This window comes from Protopterus annectens, chromosome 4.part0, assembly GCF_019279795.1.
Source record: "Protopterus annectens isolate FY-2018-M chromosome 4.part0, PAN1.0, whole genome shotgun sequence".
Taxonomy (NCBI): domain Eukaryota; kingdom Metazoa; phylum Chordata; order Ceratodontiformes; family Protopteridae; genus Protopterus; species Protopterus annectens.
The window spans coordinates 359321518-359340752 of NC_056733.1; positions in this window are offsets into that span (position 1 = coordinate 359321518).

Consider the following 19235-nt stretch of genomic DNA (forward strand, 5'->3'; position numbering starts at 1 on the left):
TAACGCCAAAACTTTTGAATATACCAAATGTTTTTACATTAGGGTAAGCATGTGTGTTTGTGTATAAGTTTTTATGGGTTAGGACTAGTGTAATGTCTAGGGAAGGGTAAAGGTTTAGTGTTTTCCTTGCTCTTGTTTGTCTATGCACATTGTTGACTTAAACCATTAGAGGACTGGACATTTAAAATGTTGACCTACCATTAACATTTTTATTACAAGCCCATGTCAGTGAAATTGACATATTATCTTGGGCATATATGTTTCATTTTACATTTGGCTGTAAATGTATATAAACATCAGTCTGTTCTCTGAATTACTGTTTTTGATCTCCTGTATTTTATTAGCAATGCATTTATCTGCAATTGATTTTTTTTTTCCATTTGGCAACTACAGCCTCTAAGAAAGAACACTGTACAAGCAACATGGATATTTGTGCATCTAAAATAATCATGGTTTTTACAAGCCCATAACTAAAATATGGTTTTATAATTAATCAAATGCATGACAGTATGACACAAAAAATTTAATACAATTGACATTTGCTAAATCTCTTTAACATAAAAAGTGAATGTTCAGTGTAGATATGACAGGTTCATCTATGTTATATATGATACTAATGCTGGTGATGTGTTTTCATGTAAGGAACAATGTAATATTTTTCAAGGTAGCTTAAATATTAAACTGCAAAAAAACTTATTTTCTTTTTCAGTAGCAAATCTAACCTTCAGTCAAGCAGCCACTAATTTCTTTTGAATCTGACATGCATGATTGCCTTCAGTATGACATAAACGTAATGAAATGAAAATATATGTATTACAAACAGTGCAGATTAAAATTATGAAAAGAACTGCACAGAAAAGGTTAATCCTTTTGTCAAGTATATCAATATAATGTAATTAAAACTTTCATTATAAGGAACTTCTATTAACTACACATATTTTAATGAAATTTGTATGCAGATAATGGGAATAGTATCACAAGTTTAAATGCAGAGCGGTTACAGAATGTTGTCTGAAGGAAAATTTCACAGAAGGAAGGCATCACTTCATAGCCTGTTTGTCTACCTGCAGAAAATTAGCCAATATGTGGTCTGAAGTCATTCATAGACCATATTATGAGCCACAATGTATACCCAAGACACTTGTTATATGGAGTACATGGGGGGCTTAGAGTAAGTAGAAGTGTGTCCTTTGTCATAATAGAGTGGGGTATCCCTGTCTTGTGGCTTTAATGTTGGTAGAGATAATTTCTCACCCGCTGTCATTAAAAAGATATCAGTTCTGAACAGATAATATATGTTACATTGAAGAGCTTTTTTTTTCAGTGAAGCACTAGTTTATGATCCCTTCTCAGCAAATGAGCTTGAGTATACAATACTCAGTTATGTGGGCTCCATGTCCCCATACTCCCTACTCAAGTGGCATTACTACCCATAACCCTTAACTAATATAACCAACTCTGATGTTGTATAACTTCTACATAAAAAGGTAAAGCAAGTTTGATGAATTATGTTTGTATAATCATGGCTTACTAAAAAGCAACAGAATTAATTTAAAGAATCCGACCACAGGAGCGATATATGTGTGTGGATTGGTTTACTATTACAATCTCAAAGCCAACTATTGTAAAATTCATAGTTTTGAAACCATAATATCAAAGGACCAAAACATTGAAAGACCACAGTATTGAGCATCTGGACTTACTCCCCTGCAGGATCTATGCTGGTACACAATTTTGGTTCTGGATCCCTGCAAGATCCATGTTAGCACCCCTGCAGGACCCATGCTAGCGTTCACTCCTAGATCTGCTCCTCTGCAAGAGCCAGGTTAGCACCTGTCCTGGGTATATGGCCCAGCATTTTGGCCATTTGAAATTATGGGTTTCACGATAGTGAGCTTCAAGATTTTGATAGTAAACCATGTGGATCAAAGAAATAAATGTCTGTGGCAAAGTTATTTGATGATTGTCTCCATAACTGGTTCTCCATGTCCTTCGCCTTAGTCTTCTGAATTTCATTAACTTGGTCCTATGTCCTTCTCAACTTCACCAATTAATATGTGGCAGCAGGATACTAAATTCACAAAGTCTGGAACACTGAAACAGTTATTAAGCCAAGACAGGGGATACACCCTTGTTATCTGCACCCCTTACCAGCTAGTTATATTATTTGTAACAGCATATAGCATTTGAAGACAGCTGCTCAGCCTATGGCCAGGACCAATCACATACAACTAAGCCTTAAACTGAACAGCTGCAGAGCAGAATTATTTTTTTCCAGGACATGCTGACACTTTTCTAATATGAGCAACTTGCTCTTGTCTTTACAATGGTATTTCTGCAAACTACACCAACCTATCATACCGAGTATCAGTTACTGTCCACCCATAAGATAACCATTTTACTAGTCATGGATAAAACAATCACCATTTGAAAGACAGATGCCATCAGTTCACCATTAATTCTTTGTAACCATTCAGTAGTTGTAAGTACACAGTTTGAGCTCACTAATTCTGAAAAAAAAAACAGGTTGCATTCTTTTGCTTTTACTGTGTATGTAAAGGCCTCTCACTGTTTTTATTTTTTTTCTTATTTGTCAATTCCATAGTCCATACAAGGAGGAAACTACAATAGTCTTGGATCAGCATTTCCTGGAGGTACAAGTCTAATCAGATGTTTGCCTTTTAAAAAGAAGCTGTTCTTCATACCAAAAAGATAATGCAGGTTTTGACAAAAGAGTAATGTGTGTATCTGAGTACAGTACAATTCAAGTATAAATACCTGCATCATTACTGAATAATGTATTATAAATGTGAAACATTTTCTACATTTTATTTCTTTGCTGTCTCTTTACTGAAAAGAACAGTTGCAGAATTTATACAGTTTGTAACACCTCCCATAATGTTACCCCCCCCCCCCATGAAACGCATTTCATATAATTTTTTTGCTGAGTGAAGGGAAGACCTAAGGTATGAAATCTTCTGGGGTAACATTATCTAAAATGCAATCATCCACTGGATTAGACAGTAAAGAAGCTAAAACAAAGGTGCTTTAAAAACAAAAAGTACCATGGTGTCTTCCAGGAATGCATCTCATAGACTCAAGAAAAATAATGCTTGACATTCTGCTTTTGTAAAGATGCATTAATAGGTAATAAGAGTTTCTTAGCGCAGACAAATAAAGAATATAAAGAATAAGGATTCTACATTAAGAAAATGCATTGCCACTGTTATGATAGTGTATATCTTACTATAGTGATGTTATAATTTTCAAAGTAAACTAGTTCTCTTAGCACAGAGGGATAAAGGCCTGAGTATGACCCAGGCAAGTCAAGATGAAGTGCGAGCTCAGGACCCCGTAATGTAGCTAGTATGGGGGAAGAGTAATCACAAGGCTTAGACTGCTTATCTCTTTTTAATCGGAGAAAAGTATATTGCGTGTGTTGTGCACACTCTTCATGACTATGTCACAATGGAGACCATGCCTCATATAAGGGGGTTTAGTTTACAAAGACAGAAGGCAAATTGACGACGTGGAGGAGTAGCTGTGCACCTGAAAGTGCCATTCCATGTCAACTACTTGGGTATGACTTGGCATGCACAGGGAAAGCTAGAACGTAATGACAAATACTCCATCTCCCATGTAAATGACAGCACTCAGTCCCTGCTAACTCATCCCCAACATTAGCAAATGGATCATAGGGCTGTCACACAGGGGTAATGAACTGGCCTGTAGGGCAGGTGGGAGGGGAGGGCTCAATAGTCATCTTGGCAAGCTGAGACCAAAAACATTTTTGAAAGTACTATTTTATAAACATTTTTAATGTAAACTCAATGTAATTTTGTAGTTTATGGGTTACCCCAATGCAGTGTTGTTCCCCAAGCTCCATTCCTCCACTTTACAGGCACTACTTTGCTAATCACCCTCAAGTTTAATACTCTGGATCACTGTTATAGAATCCCTTTGATAGGTCTTCTGCAGGCGATGAGGGAGCACGAGAAGCCACCACTGTTGGTAACAAATGCAGGTTGTACAGGTCTGGCACTAATGACTTATGTGTGCTGACATTCCATGAGAAGAATGATCAGCTAATGAGGCATATCCCTAGAGGGAGTGCCTGCCCCTGACCCTATGCTGATGACTTCTTCCAGATTTGACTACTTGCTCATCTTGACAGCCCTTTCAAGCCTCAGCCTCGTAACCTGCATCCCTTTAGCATGTCTTCCAAATCCCTTCCCCAAGAGAAAGGCAAGCAGACAAGGCCTCATCATTTATTACCCTCTCCCTACCAACTCCAGCATGTAGGTTGCCTGGGTCATGCTCAGGGCTTTATTATGCTACATCAGTGCAGATGACTATTATTTTACAACCATGTGTACAGTTTGCTACTTTAGTTGTCATCAATACATGTTTTGTAAGTAAACCTTTTTCAGGCTGTGTTTCTATGATTTTAACTTTGTTGATATCTAACACAATGCACTTTTGAATTCTCAAATGAAAGGAAACTATGCAGTTCACAATAGTTAATTAAACAATCAATATTTACACACACACACACACACACACAAGCACACAAATCATATCTCAAATATGTAAAAGTCATTGGTAAAAGTTACATTTATGTAAGCTTCATTCTTTCTTCTCTGCAGTTATATACACATCTGGAGAAAAGGGTCAGAGTTCACCACTCATGGCCTACTAAAAATCAGCCATGCATAGCTTCATGCATTAACACTATGAATTACACATGGATAAGACATTATAATTAACTTGATTCAAATATTGCCACCTGTGACTCAGGTATTCTAAAATTCCTTGTCATCACTAAGTATAAAATTCATCTAATGTCTGTCAGTCTGTACTCCTGTACTACTACGTATCATGTCAACATTTTTACTCATACTTCGTCTGTTTTTCTCTTGCCTTATTTTGCTTTCATTTGCATGCAGTGGTGTTAGTTTAATTTTCAACTTCAACCATGTTACCTGGAGTGAATTCAGGTTGCACTGTAATGGGATCAACTGGAGTCTGCTCTCACCTTGGTTGTGATGTCCCTATTTCAGTACAGTTTCTAGGCTCCTTGACTACCGGTTCACTCTCATTGATGTCCCTTACCCATAGCTGAGTACTTGTCCTTGCTTCAAGCATCTGATCTGGTCCTGATAATGAATAATACTAAGAAGAAGGCAAAGAAAAGAAAGGGATAGAGGAGAGGAAAAATTTACCAGACCAGGATCAGACCATGTACTCTTTGCTTTGCAACCAAGGACTGTACTCTAAATGCTGACCACCCACTTTTGAAAACTGTCTCACCAGGTAGTATTAAAGAAAAAAACAGTGAACGTCTTGCCAGAAGTAACAACACCAGGTAGTATTAAAGAAAAAAATAGTGAAAGTCTTGCCAGAAGTAACAACACCAGGTAGTATTAAAGAAAAAAAATAATGAAAGCCTTGCCAGAAGTAACAACACCAGGTAGTATTAAAGAAAAAAATAGTGAAAGTCTTGCCAGAAGTAACAACACCAGGTAGTATTAAAGAAAAATAGTGAAAGTCTTGCCAGAAGTAACAACACCAGGTAGTATTAAAGAAAAAAATAGTGAAAGTCTTGCCAGAAGTAACAACACCAGGTAGTATTAAAGAAAAAAAATAGTGAAAACCTTGCCAGAAGTAACAACACCAGGTAGTATTAAAGAAAAAAAATAGTGAAAGTCTTGCCAGAAGTAACAACACCAGGTAGTATTAAAGGAAAATAGTGAAAGTCTTGCCAGAAGTAACAACACCAGGTAGTATTAAAGAAAAAAATAGTGAAAGTCTTGCCAGAAGTAACAATGGAGCTCCGAAGAGAAAGTAGCAAGAATCTGGAGAGGGAATGATGGCTAGGATTCCTCCACCACATTACTGTCAAAACAGACAAATTTCACCCCCCTCCCCCCCGGGGTCATCCTGCGTAATACTAGCCTCATAGCAAAGATGTGTATATTTCAAACGAATAAAAAGGACAAGACTCAAACTTCATGGACAGATTTTAAATATTGTTCTTTCAAATTTGGAACATAGATTGCATAAAGTTATAAATAGTAAGCATTTCAAAGCATATGAAATTGGAAGCAAACTGATTGTAATTACTTAAAGTCAACTAATGATTGCTAGCAACCACAAATTCTACGCCCTCCTAAATAAGGCACAAGCTAACATGTGAGGCAAAATCTGTACATACTGCAGAATATGAACTAAGAGATATGTCATTCTATGTTAATATTAAAAATCCCTTCATCCATGTTTGAATCCAGTACCTTCTGATGTTTAAACTGATGGCCTATTAAATGAGCGAACAGCTCAGACATAGCACTGACTGAAAATAACTTAACTAAATGAAATCTAGACATTCTTATTAAACATCCAAACTGGTAACAAATTCTGAGCCCTAGAATACAGTACAAGATAAACTGATGGCAGACAAACCCAAGGGTAGACCAGTTTCTAAATATTGGTCGGCTATTACACCTAGTATATCACTTGCAAAATGGGATAACATTTGACATCTTGTAACAAAGCTGAAATCAGCTGTTGTGCATAACCCAGAGGAAAAGCTTGATGGGAAAAATTAACCAGATTCAATGATGACCATAAATATTACTCCTGTAAATGTAGAACATGACTAGAATAAAGGTTTTGTGGCACTATGCCTAAGCCACTGACCAAAGTTGTAATACAAAAACCTGTTCTTCTGACAACCCCGATTACTGTGCTTACTAAAATGGGACTCGTGAGCATTACAAGATACTATATATTTCACTAAAAACATTTCTATCCCTATGTCATTTACTTAAACTAAGTGCTACTCACATAAATAGTCACTGGGGAAGATACTTGTTTCTGTCACAAATCCAGTAAGACAACCTCTTCAAATGAAATAGAGCAAAGAGCTTGACAGGTGCTTAGTAAGCAAGCTTACACAGCTCTTTGTTCTCTTGGGTTTAAATTTTGCTTCCTTACACAGGGTAAAGCCATGTCCCCTCATTACTATGACTGACCATAAATGGCATTTAAGGAAAGTTATCAGTAATCATTAGTTTTCACAGTTCTAGGTTACTCTTGTGAGCTTTAGGAGTCATACATTTTCTGGAAGATGGCCAAAATAAGCCTGGCAGCAGATTTACATGGTGCTCAACTACAATAAACGTTTAATCTTTTAAATTATATAGTCAAAGCTTTCTTAGAATAGTTATCACCACTGGCTTAGCTCATCTCATTACAATGGATTGTAATTCCCTGATGCTATTTAGCAACTTTGGAAGAAGTGTTGGAATATACACCAACAATCAACAGTGTTTAAACCTAGATCAAGGTTATTATTGATTGTGTCACTGCCGATGCATACTAAATTACAAAATGGCCATTTTTTATTTACTAGCATCTTAGAAGTTTAAAAAACCTGATTCAGCATCCATTTTTGTCTGCAGTACTGAAAAGCTCAGAAATCACTACCTTATGTTAGAAATATACAAGAAGAGATTGCCTGTAAATATTGTATGTTGTCCAGGCTATTTACTCTCTTCAGTGTATATCTCTTAACTATCCCTGATATTACAGAATGTTGCTGATTTTCCTATATTTGTGTCCTGTCCCTCAATTTTTTTTTTCATTTTTGACAAATCAGTGAGGATTACAGTAAATCAATATTAGCAGACATTACAGTTTCATAGTTTTTATTGATCTGAAAATGCTCACTGGTACAAACTCTGCTGTTCTATTAAGTTTTAATTTAATTACAGTAATATGTAAAAAATATTCCTCATTTTGGGCCTTTGTCCCCCACTACTTTTTAGTCAGGATTTCTTGAGCAATTAAAATGACAGGCATGTAGTGCTACAGATACAATTTTGCAACCCAGCTGCTTAAAACTGAAATGATGTGCTTGATACCTTCTAATGCCATTAAGAAATACAAAATAATGTTTCAGAATGAAGTAAGAAAAGCACTGGTTTCTATAAATGCAAGCTAATCAGGTTTCTGAAAATACTGACAAGATTTTGCATCAACATGCATTTTCAGATTAGTAAAAAGTATGAAACTCTGATATCTGTCATTTCTGTCATTATTGATTCTGAAATCAGGCATGAAGTGATTTCAATGTCTGCAACCATGCAGCTTAATGTTAACTGCATTTTATTTCCTCATCGGTATACTCATGCATGTCTCCCTGTGGTCATGTGGGTTTCCTCCGGGTGCTCCAGTTTCCTCCCACATCCCAAAGACATGCTGTAGGTGGATTGGACACTCTAAATTTTCCCTAGGCGTGAGTGCGTGTGTGTGCCTTCTGTGGAAGGTTGGGCGACTCATCACCGTAAAAACACCACTGCCAATCATGAGTGGACAGGTGATCTGCTGTGGTTACCCCTAACCGGGAAAAGGCCGAAAGAAGAAGATTGGTCATCAAAAACTTTCAATTTATGAAACATTTATTTTATAGCCATGATTCCCACCCCCAAAGCTGTGGGCCACCTGTATCACACCTATTATAATTCAGCACATGCTAAAATAATGGAACAGATGTAGGATGAATTTCTATGTGCCAGATAATGAAACAGATGCATTATGAATTTCTGAGTAGAAAATCACAATTTCTGATAATCCTTTAATGTTTTCACTATTAATTTTGTATATAACAACTACATCAAATGTTAGAAAAAATGGAGAAATAATTAAATGCTTTTGTTTATATGTCACAAAAGCAAAATCCGTACAACTATCCTTTTCTAAAATACTTATCCTAGTAATGGTTGTGGTGGCAGCAAGTTATGCAAGGGGGACTAGATTTTTTCATGGCCTACTCTCCCTGAGAGATCCACAGGTTTTACCTGGACAGCTGAGATGCATAATCTACACATTGTGTCCCAGATCTGCAGAGGCATAGTTAGGGTGGGGAGAAGGGGACAGCCACCCCAGGTATAAAGTGATAGCGAATGCAATCGGCAAATCTTGAATGGTCTTCCATGCATACTGGCATGTAGAAATAAATGGCACTATTGCATTTGTTGTCTGAACTGAAGAAATGTAGTACTCCATATGTGTCATAAACTTTAGCAAAAAATAAAAAAAAACATGTTTTTGCTCCTGAAGTTGAAGGAGTTTATTCCCTAACTTCAAGTGTGTGTGTGTGTGTGTGTGTGTGTGTGTGTGTGTGTGTGTGTGTGTGTGTGTGTGTGTGTGTGTGTGTGGTTGGGGGGTGATGGATGATAAATGGCACTGGCTGCAAAACTGGGTAAGTACACTTTTGCACATATGACTCAGGTCCTTCTCCCAAAGGGATGCACCTTAAATCCTCTCATGGGAAGCAACTCAGTAAGTGTTCAAAACAGATCAGCTTTCTGCTTTCAATCATGAGGAGCAGTTGCTATACCCCAACAACATCCAAGCTTATTAAGTTTATCACTGTGCCACAGAAAATAAGCCCAGCAACCACATCAACAAGACTTATCTCAGTTGCTTACATTCACAATCCCATTCTGTCAACTACTACCAAAATTCATGATCATAAGTGAGGGTGGGAGCATAGGCTAACAGATAAATTCTGAGCTCCAAGCTAGGACTGAGCTCCTGCTTCACCCCCATACTTAGATGTAACACTTGCAGTACTGCCACAGCTGCTCCCCTTGGCCAGTCAATCTCCTCAGAACCTCTACTATTACTAGGTGTAACACCTGCAGTATTGCCACAGCTGCTCCCTTTGGCCAGTCGATCTCCTCAGCATCTCTACTATTAATAGGTGTAACAACTGCAGTATTGCCACACCTGCTCCCTTTGGGCAGTCGCTCTCCTCAGCACCTCTACTATTACTAGGTGTAACAACTGCAGTACTGTTACAGCTGCTCCCCTTGGCCAGTCAATCTCCTCAGAACCTCTTCTATTACTAGTTGTAACACCTGCAGTATTGCCACAGCTGCTCCCTTTGGCCAGTCGCTCTCCTCAGCACCTCTACTATTACTAGGTGTAACACCTGCAGTATTGCTACAGCTGTTCCCTTGGCCAGTCGATCTCCTCAGCACCTCTACTATCACTCATCATCTTGGCTGTGAGATACTGAAAATCTTCCCCTTGAGGTGGCTGCTGCACTCTTCACCTGCAGAGATCAGTCCACTCTTTTGTGGGACAGTACCATGACCTTTGATTTAGAAGTGCTCTTTATCTTCCATCCTGTTTTACACTCAACAGTAAACTAATGCAGAGAATGCTAGAGATTACTGTTTTGAGGCCAAACGGACACCATTATTTGCAAATGACAGAGGTTCTACCTTCATATCCCTAAACTAGATACTCTACAATCCTTGTCTGTGCCTTGATATTCTGTCTGAGGAAATCAGGAACAGGAGAGAATGAAAGGCACATCCCTGGCAGAATCCTAAAAGCAAAACATAATAATGATTTTACTTATGAGTTATGTCCCTTTTTTTCTTATATGTTCAGATCCAAAAAAATAGGTAGTGTATCAGTATTGGCAGAATTATAAGCATTACAATTGTTGGAAGAGGTTTTGTTTTAAAGTACCATTTTTACTGGTATACAACATGCATTACTGGTTGACATAAATTGAGTATAGTAACATTTTTTTTAAAGATATAAATTTAATGCTGATAGAAATCAAATGATGAGTTATTTTGTCGTCTATTGTAGTTGCTTCAAATTGATGGCAGTATTTGCTAAAAAGAAAGGACTGGTTGAATATTTGTTGTAGAAACGTCATAGGAGATAGATATTGATTAGGAGCAAAGAAAGCTTTGATAAGTTCTTGCAAGAGATCAATTTATTGACTTGATTGTCTGTCACTTGATAATACGTTTGCATTTCTATAGTAATCAAATTAATAATGGCTGAATAACTTTATAACATCCAAAATACTAGTGTTTTTTTTTATTAATGGAAATGAGTTTAAATTGATCATTGTATAATTTAACTAAATATTTGGATTGTTAAGTACAGGTTTGTAAAAAGTGACTATATGTTCTAAGTTTTACATTTTTAAAAGTTGTTGAAAATGGGTAATATGTTGTCATAAAACTTTTTCTATTTTTAATTTTTCATAGTAGATGGATTTAAAAATGGAACAGCATAAAGATTACAGTTCTAGCATCACAGACACTGTGACCAGATATGAAGCCATGCAGGACTCCAATTTGTTAGAATTATAATTGATGACTTTGAGGAGACAAGATGCTCTGATAGTTAAAAAATAAATATAAAAGTTCAGTAATTTGAAGCCACCATGGTCTATGTGGTGGGTTAATTTAATATTATCAGTTTTTGCTGATTCTAGGAAGCAAATAAATCTTGTAAGGGGGAAATATGTATAGTGCAGAAGATGTTAAAGGAATAAGGTGTATAGCAGATGTAAGAAAGAAAAGACACCTTGGGAAAATATTAATTCAAAGAATATCAACCTTGGACAGAAAGGAGAAGTTAAATACTTGTCATCTTTTAATATCAGAAATAAAAATTAGTGCTTGACTTTCTGCTCTTAAACCCATTACATGGTAATTTGTCTTTTTACATTTAGAAACAAAGAATATTAATAAAATTCAATTGCCCCCACTCATCATATTATTTACAATTATCAAGTATCATATATCTCAGAATTGCTATTCTTTAAAAGATATGTGTGGGTCAGAACTTACTGTCTTAATAATTAAGTACCATAAGGCTTCCTTCCCTTTAATTTTTCAAATCACACATTTCGTCAGAAGCATGGTCTACAATCTTAAACATGCTAATTTAAGTTTCACTAGCTGCTATCTTATTTTTACTCATTAGTGCATATTTTCATTTAAATATGCTTTCTTGTTCTACACAGTATTATCCAACATTTTTATTTGAGAGTATTTTGCATTAACTCTTCATTTTTCATCTATGTCTGTAGGGACCATTTATATATCTTGTATATAGATACTGTACACAGTTTGATGTTAATCAAACATTGTTATTGTTATTTCATCATTCAGCTATGTATTTTAACTGTTATTCTCTTTTTATGTATAACCTGTTTGAAAATGTCAATAAAATTGTTTGAAAAAATAATGATTTTATGAAATCCATGAGAAAAAATAAAAATGTGCATGTTTGTTGTGAACTGAATCTAATGACATTTGTATGGAATTTGCTATTAACCTGTAATAAAGTAATAGACTAAAAGGCAAAACGCAGGACATGTCTTCATTGTGTTTGCAAAACACAGCAAACATTAGTCACATCTACTTTGGAACCAATACTGGATCACTGCTTTCTCCCCAGGACTCCATTGAAAATGGGCTCCTTGTAGCCCAATGGACTATCCTGGAAAATAAACTGCAAATAAATAAATAAAATAAATAGTATTGAAATAGAATATATCATTTCTGACAGAGTACAAACCTTTATGAAGAAACCACATGAATGATCCTCAAATAAAAGCTGTGATGACCATTTTTTAACAAATAAAACCCACTGATGTACAGAAACAGAAAAACATATTACACCTGAACACCTTAATCAGTGAGTGTTAAACTGTGATGAAGTGGCAGCAGTGGTCAGTCACATTCATGCACAGCCATCCTCAACAAGAAAAGGACAGCATCTTTCTATGTACCCCACTCATATTTGATTGTAATGCAAGTGAAAGAAAAAAATGTCTACAGTAAAATGTTGTTCATCTTGTTTCTCTCAGTTGCATGCACTGCCCTAACACGCTAACAAGCCATGCCAATAGTCATTTAGTACGGATCATGTAACTGTTCCTTGCCTGCACATACAGCCTGTCTTCTGCTCCACTAAGACAGAAACTTTTTGCAAACACTTCTGTTATGTGAATGGGATGAACATAAATAAAATAATGGCCATAGTTCTGCATTTCAAATTGCTACTATTATATGCATGGAGGCCATAGCAAGTAATATCTGTTTCTCACTCATTCATAATTTTAGCCATTGATCACATATCTGCCTTCTTGATTGAAAATAAATAATGTATTTCGACTGGCTGTTCTTATTCACAGTCTATCCCAGTCTGATTCCTATGATTAAGGAAAAAAAATGAATGTGTCACTGCTTTGAGCAGATTACTCTGTAATCAGTGCTCAGAGATGTATCTTTTGTCTTGTCAATAGTTTTGCAAAAAGTGGCTGTCTCTGAACAATTAACCGTGTACTCCTATTAGCATTCTTCTTTTTTTAGCACTATATGCTCCCTGCTTCATCTTATGGCCTTCCTATCCAGTGCATCATGTCTATGCCAGGTCTGCCAGCTTCTCTATTTCTCCCTTAGACTTATTACAAAGTAGTTTGGACCAGTTGTGGAACCTAAACATGCCCTCGATTTCTTTACTGTCACTTTGGGTTCACTCTTTTACTCTGCTTCTCCCTTGCAGTCCCATGGTTTTGTCTGAGGTGCTTGCATCCAATGAGGAAGTGTGGCATATCACCCTGCTTCCACAGCAGATTAACAATGCTCACTACCCTCTACCTTTCCTGAACTATATCACCATGCAATATCCTTAGACTCTACCAGGGATCATCACAGGAAATGAGCATACAGCCACCCCCTCCTGGTTTGCCCATTCATTACCTGCCACTCTGTCAGTCATACAAGCTGCTAATCAAATTTAGGTCAACTAAGTCATAGACAGTGCTTTATTCCACTACACTACTGTAGCAGCCCCATTAGCATTTCTAGTCAAATTACTAGAGATCACCAAGTAATCAAAATGTAGAATTAATGCATTAATAAAATAATTACTGCTAAAGTGCTTGAAGATAGTCAGAAAGCATTTTACTTATTGGATTCCTACTAATGTTAAAATGTTAATAAAGAGATATAAATAAAGGAGTTATTTCATCATCTTTTGTTCCGGTCATTGTCTGTTGCAATAACATGACCCGCAGTTAAGAGGTTAAAGTTTTATGGTCTTGTTATGTAGTGACAGTTGCCTGTACAATACTATGTGATATGATATACTTATGAACACAAATGTACTAGTATGGACCTGATGATGTAGACTGTTTATAGACTTTTCACATGGGAGTATGGCACAGTTTACTACGGCATGCTAGTGGTTATCTTTTCTACAAAATTTTACACCATAATTATCTTAAATAATTGGGATTATTGTGGGGGTTACTGAATGTTTTGTATGTCCAAAGCCTTCAAAACCATTCTTTTCTGGTTGCCTGTCAAATGTAAAAAAAAATTGAAATTTATTTTATATTTGTAATATAAAATATATTTTATATTTGTATGTCTGTATTGCCTTTCTATATTTTGAATACTGTAGTTTGTTTTCTTTACCTTGTGTTTTGCTTGCATTCTGTTTAACAGCATATTAAAACTTCAAAAGAGACCACAGCTCTCTCTGTTCTGAGTCAGGCCTCCCTCCCACCCATTTAAGTTGTCTTGTTAAATACCACTGTCTTTCTAGTTGCCCGCCTCTTATGTTAATCTGACCATATATCTCATTTCTCTCTACTTTCACTGGCTTATGTGAGTAATCACAAAACCATCACTTTTGAAATCCCACCCCTTCAATTATTTAAATTTATTGGCCATCCTACAGTATTTCATAGTACCAAAATACAAAAGTAACCACCCCTTTCAGTCCATCTTGCTGTTTTAAAAATAGTAACTCTCCACTAAACCTTAACTTTTTAAACAGGTAAAACTCAAGTTACCTACTTTCATATCTAACTTCTCTAGTGCACACTGCAGAGTGCATTCTTTTCAATCTTACCTTTAAGCATCCCTGTTACTAGCACTTTCTCTAATACCTAAAAAAGATCATCTCTACTTGACTCCAAGTAGACTTTTCTCTATCTGTTAAACCTAGCACTTGCTCCTACAGTACTTATTACCTTGATACGGCACTCTTATAGATAGCACCCCAAAAGGCAAACCCCATTTCTCGGTCACTCACATCCCCTGGAATCTCTTTTAAAGTTTTTTTGTCTAGTCCTTCTAGCATGTCGAGGGATCAGTTGCTAGTGTCCTCTCCTGCTCAGCTGGTGAACCTGGGAATATTGAGGCAATGTTACAATTGCCTCATGTACACAGACAACCCTCTCCTCCTCCCACAAAACACAAATACATGCGAGAGATGCAACTATACGGCCAAACTGGAGGCTGAGCTCTCTCAACATAGGACTGGCAAGACCAGTCAGGAGGAGAAGGTTACCACACACACTATAGACCCAGTCTCACATAGTACCATCACAACCTCAAATCATACACATAAACACACAAAGACATACTCGGCTCTGATCAAAAATCTACCAAAACAGCAGAGGCCACCAAAGCAGACACCCAAACAACCACCACCTCAGAACACAACACCTGCAACACATAGACCTCACAGTCAGAGTGTCAAACAGTCACAGCCCTTAAGGCCAAACACAATGCCAGACACACTAGTCATTGGTGACTCCATAGTCAGACACACTGACGCCCGCTCACCAGACTGAGTAAGGAGAAGGTCACAGTAAGCTGCCTGTCGGGCGCTAGAATCCGCCACATAACGCAAGCACTCAGGTCTCTCAACAGCAGGTACAAATATGACTCAGTCATTGTCCACGCTGGTGTAAACGACCTGAGACGCACCTCCTTGGACTACATGAAAAGAGACATTGAGGAGCTCTCTGATTATGTAGCCCAGGCAGGTATGACCCTGACCTTGAGCAGTATCCTACCTTCACCAAGAATGATGCCACAATACAGAGATAAGATGATCAGCTTTAACAATTGGCTTAAACTCTGGTGTCATTCAAAGGGGATCCAATGTCTGTCTGCCTGGGATGACATGCTGGACAAGCCACGCTGCTTCGCAAGGGACGGCTTGCACCTGTCACCCCTGGGATTCCGGATATTGGCAAAGGCTCTTGCCAACCCCATAGTGCCTTTTTAGGCAAGGCTCAAATTCTAACCCTACCACCCTAGAACACAAAAAGGAAAAAAACTAAGGGTAATGCTGCTCAATGCCAGAAGTCTAAATCTCAAAATGCATGCACTCGAGGCCCTTCTCAGTATGGAGAACATCGATGTCTGTGCAGTGACAGAAACCTGGTTCAAGGCTCCTGAGAGCACCCCAGCACTATCAGGTTTTACCTCTTATCATGCGTTCCGCCCCAAAATCCGGACAATACCTAGAAAGGAGGGGGGGGTATCCATATTCATCAAAGACACCCACACCTCAAGACTGGTGGCAACGCACGATGCATCGGAGACCATCCAGGTGCAATTAACCATAGGCAGGACTGCTCTGCAAATTGTAGCATGTTACAGGCCACCCTCACAAACTCAGGAACCTCACATGGCCTTCCTGAAAACACTAGAGGGATAAATGTATCACCAAACACCATCATACTAGGTGACTTCAATTACCCTAATATAGACTGGGAACACTACTCAAGCCCAAACACCCTAGCCCAAAAGTTCCTGGAATTCATAAACTCAAATGCCATGGAACAACTAGTCACCATCCCACAAGAGGAGAAAACATACTTGATCTCATCATCACGAACATGGGAGCACAATGTTCAACACCGGAAGTATACCCCTCACTGGTGAGATCAGATCACAAACTAATCTCGCTGGAGGTCCTCATCCCACCCCACCTGAAATAAAAAGACCACAGTAAAGAACTTCTCGAAAGCCGACTTCACACTTCTAAAGACTAGTGTGGTCTCCTTTAAGGCCCCGAGCCGACGGAAAACAGTACTCAAGCCGCTGAATCACTTACAAATGCCTTCTACCAGCACCTGCAGGACTGCATGGATAAGGCAATCCCAAGCAAAACAAAGACTCTTTGTACCAAAGGCAAGCGTCCACTCTGGTGGACCCCAGCCATAAACAAACTCTACAACAAAAGGAGGAAGCTACTACAAGATAGAGCAAAATCCTTAAATGGTAAGACACCCTTGATCACTATAAGTAAAAACTAAGAGCTCTCATAAAATCATCCAAAGCAAATTTTGAGAGAAAAATAGCTAAAGACTCAAAAGACAATCATAAGGCCTTCTTTAGCTATGTTAGAAACCTGGGAGGAAACTCCCAGATATGCTCAGAACTAGTTCAAAATGATGTGAAGATTACTGATCCTACAGACATTGCCAACATACTGGCTGACAGGTTCAGTGCAAACTTCTCCCCTCCCCCCCAAAAGGAGAGATATCTATACCAAGCGATTGCAGCCCCCCAAACATCTCCAACGTCCAAGTGAGAACTGCTCTCTCCAAAGCAAAAAACACAGCATCCATGGGACCTGATGGTGTCCCCGGCTGTGTGCTCCACGAACTCAACGAGGAATTAAACCCACAGCTAGGACAGCTGTTTAATCATAGTCTTACCTCTGGATACGCACCCAGGAGTGGCGCACTGCAACTGTGGTCCCACTTCACAAAGGCGGTGCCTCCACCGACCCTGGAAATTACCGCCCATTAGCTTGACAAGCCTTATCTGCAAAGCCATGGAGAGGATCATAATGGACCTCATAAATAAAGACATAGGGAATTTGCAGACTTTGGATCCATCCCAGTTTGGCTTTGTCAAAGGCAGATCATGCCTTCTAAACTTGGTTGACTTTTTCAAACAGTCACCAAAGCCATTGATGAGGAAAGGCAGTCCATACAGCCTACCTCGATCTGGCGAAGGCCTTTGATACAATACCCCACTCGGGTATCATTGAAAAACTCATCAGCTTAAATGTTAACCCATACATCACAAGATGGGTCGCAAACTGGCTGAGTGACAGAACCCACAGGGTCAGAGTTGCTGGCGCCATGTCAGACTCAAAGCCTGTCACAAGTGGTGTACCACAGGGCTCAGTCCTGGGCCCACTCTTGTTTGGCATCTACTTTTCCAAGTACAAGCAAACACAGGAGGGTTATGGCTGACAAAGTTTGCAGATGACTGCAAACTGGGCCATAGTAGAAAACACATCTGACACAGATATCCTTCAGAAGGGTCTCACAGAAACGGATAACTGGTGCCAGAGCCATGGCCTAAAGTTAAATGCCAAAAATGCATAGTCATACCCTTCGGGAAAAACAAGGTTACCCCTAGCTACCAAATAGGTGGCAATCCACTGAGTACAGAAGAAGTTATCAGGGACCTGGGGACCCAGGTTGATAGTAGTCTGTCATTCGACACCCATGTAGCTAAAGTAGTTAGGAAGACCTTCTACATTGCCCACCTTATCATGAAGGGATTCTCATCTAGATCAAGGGAGGTCATAGTCTCCCTATACTCATCACTCATCAGACCAATGATTGAGTACAATGCCCCATTCGAATGTATCTGACCCGACACTTGCAGCAGCTGGAGAGGCCACAAAAGTTCCTCACCAAAAGGATAAAGGGTCTCAAACATCTGTCCTATGCTGCCCGACTGAAAGAACTCCAGCTCTATTCAGTCGCCACCGCTTGCTCAGAGGTGACCTTTGCCTAACATACAAGGCCATGTCAAACCCAGATTTGATGAATATGCTTCACCTCAAAAATCTAGATCCGTCAGAGCCACAAGGGCGGAGACTTAAACCTCGACACGGCTATTAATAGGACGTGCTGGAGGGATAGATTCATCACCCAAAGACTCCCTATGCTGTGGAATAAAATCCCGGTATATGTGAGGCAGAGCACCTCGCTGGCCTTGTTCAAGAGAAATCTTGACCAATGGATGGGAGATCGCAGATATACCCCAGGGATTACCTCAGTGTCACTGCTCAACAGAGGCACAGCAAAATAATGGGTATAGTTCCCCATACTAAAGGGGTGGCGTAAGCCACAAAACTATGGGCTAGGCTTGTAAATGCCCTCGGGCAGATAGCCTAGTATGAACCTATGAACCTATGAACCTATTTCTTAAAGAAGAAATATACTTTAATATAATAAAGGATTCATAAAGAGCCAATTTACTTGGTAGAATATCATAAACCTTGAAATAAGCATTTTAGGATTTAAGCATAAGTACCTCACTGCTGCTTTACAAAGCTATAAACTTCATACAAAAATAATATCAAAGTTCTTATTGCCGAATAACAAAAGTCAGCTTGGATAACACTATTACAACATATTCATTATAAAAACTGAAAGTATGTAAGTTAATGCTCCCACATCAGCCAATACATTTATGCAGTTACAAAATAGAACTACTCCATTAAGAGAGCAAATGCCCATTGACAAAATCCCACAAGTAATTCTACTTTAAAACATTCTTTCATCTTTGCTG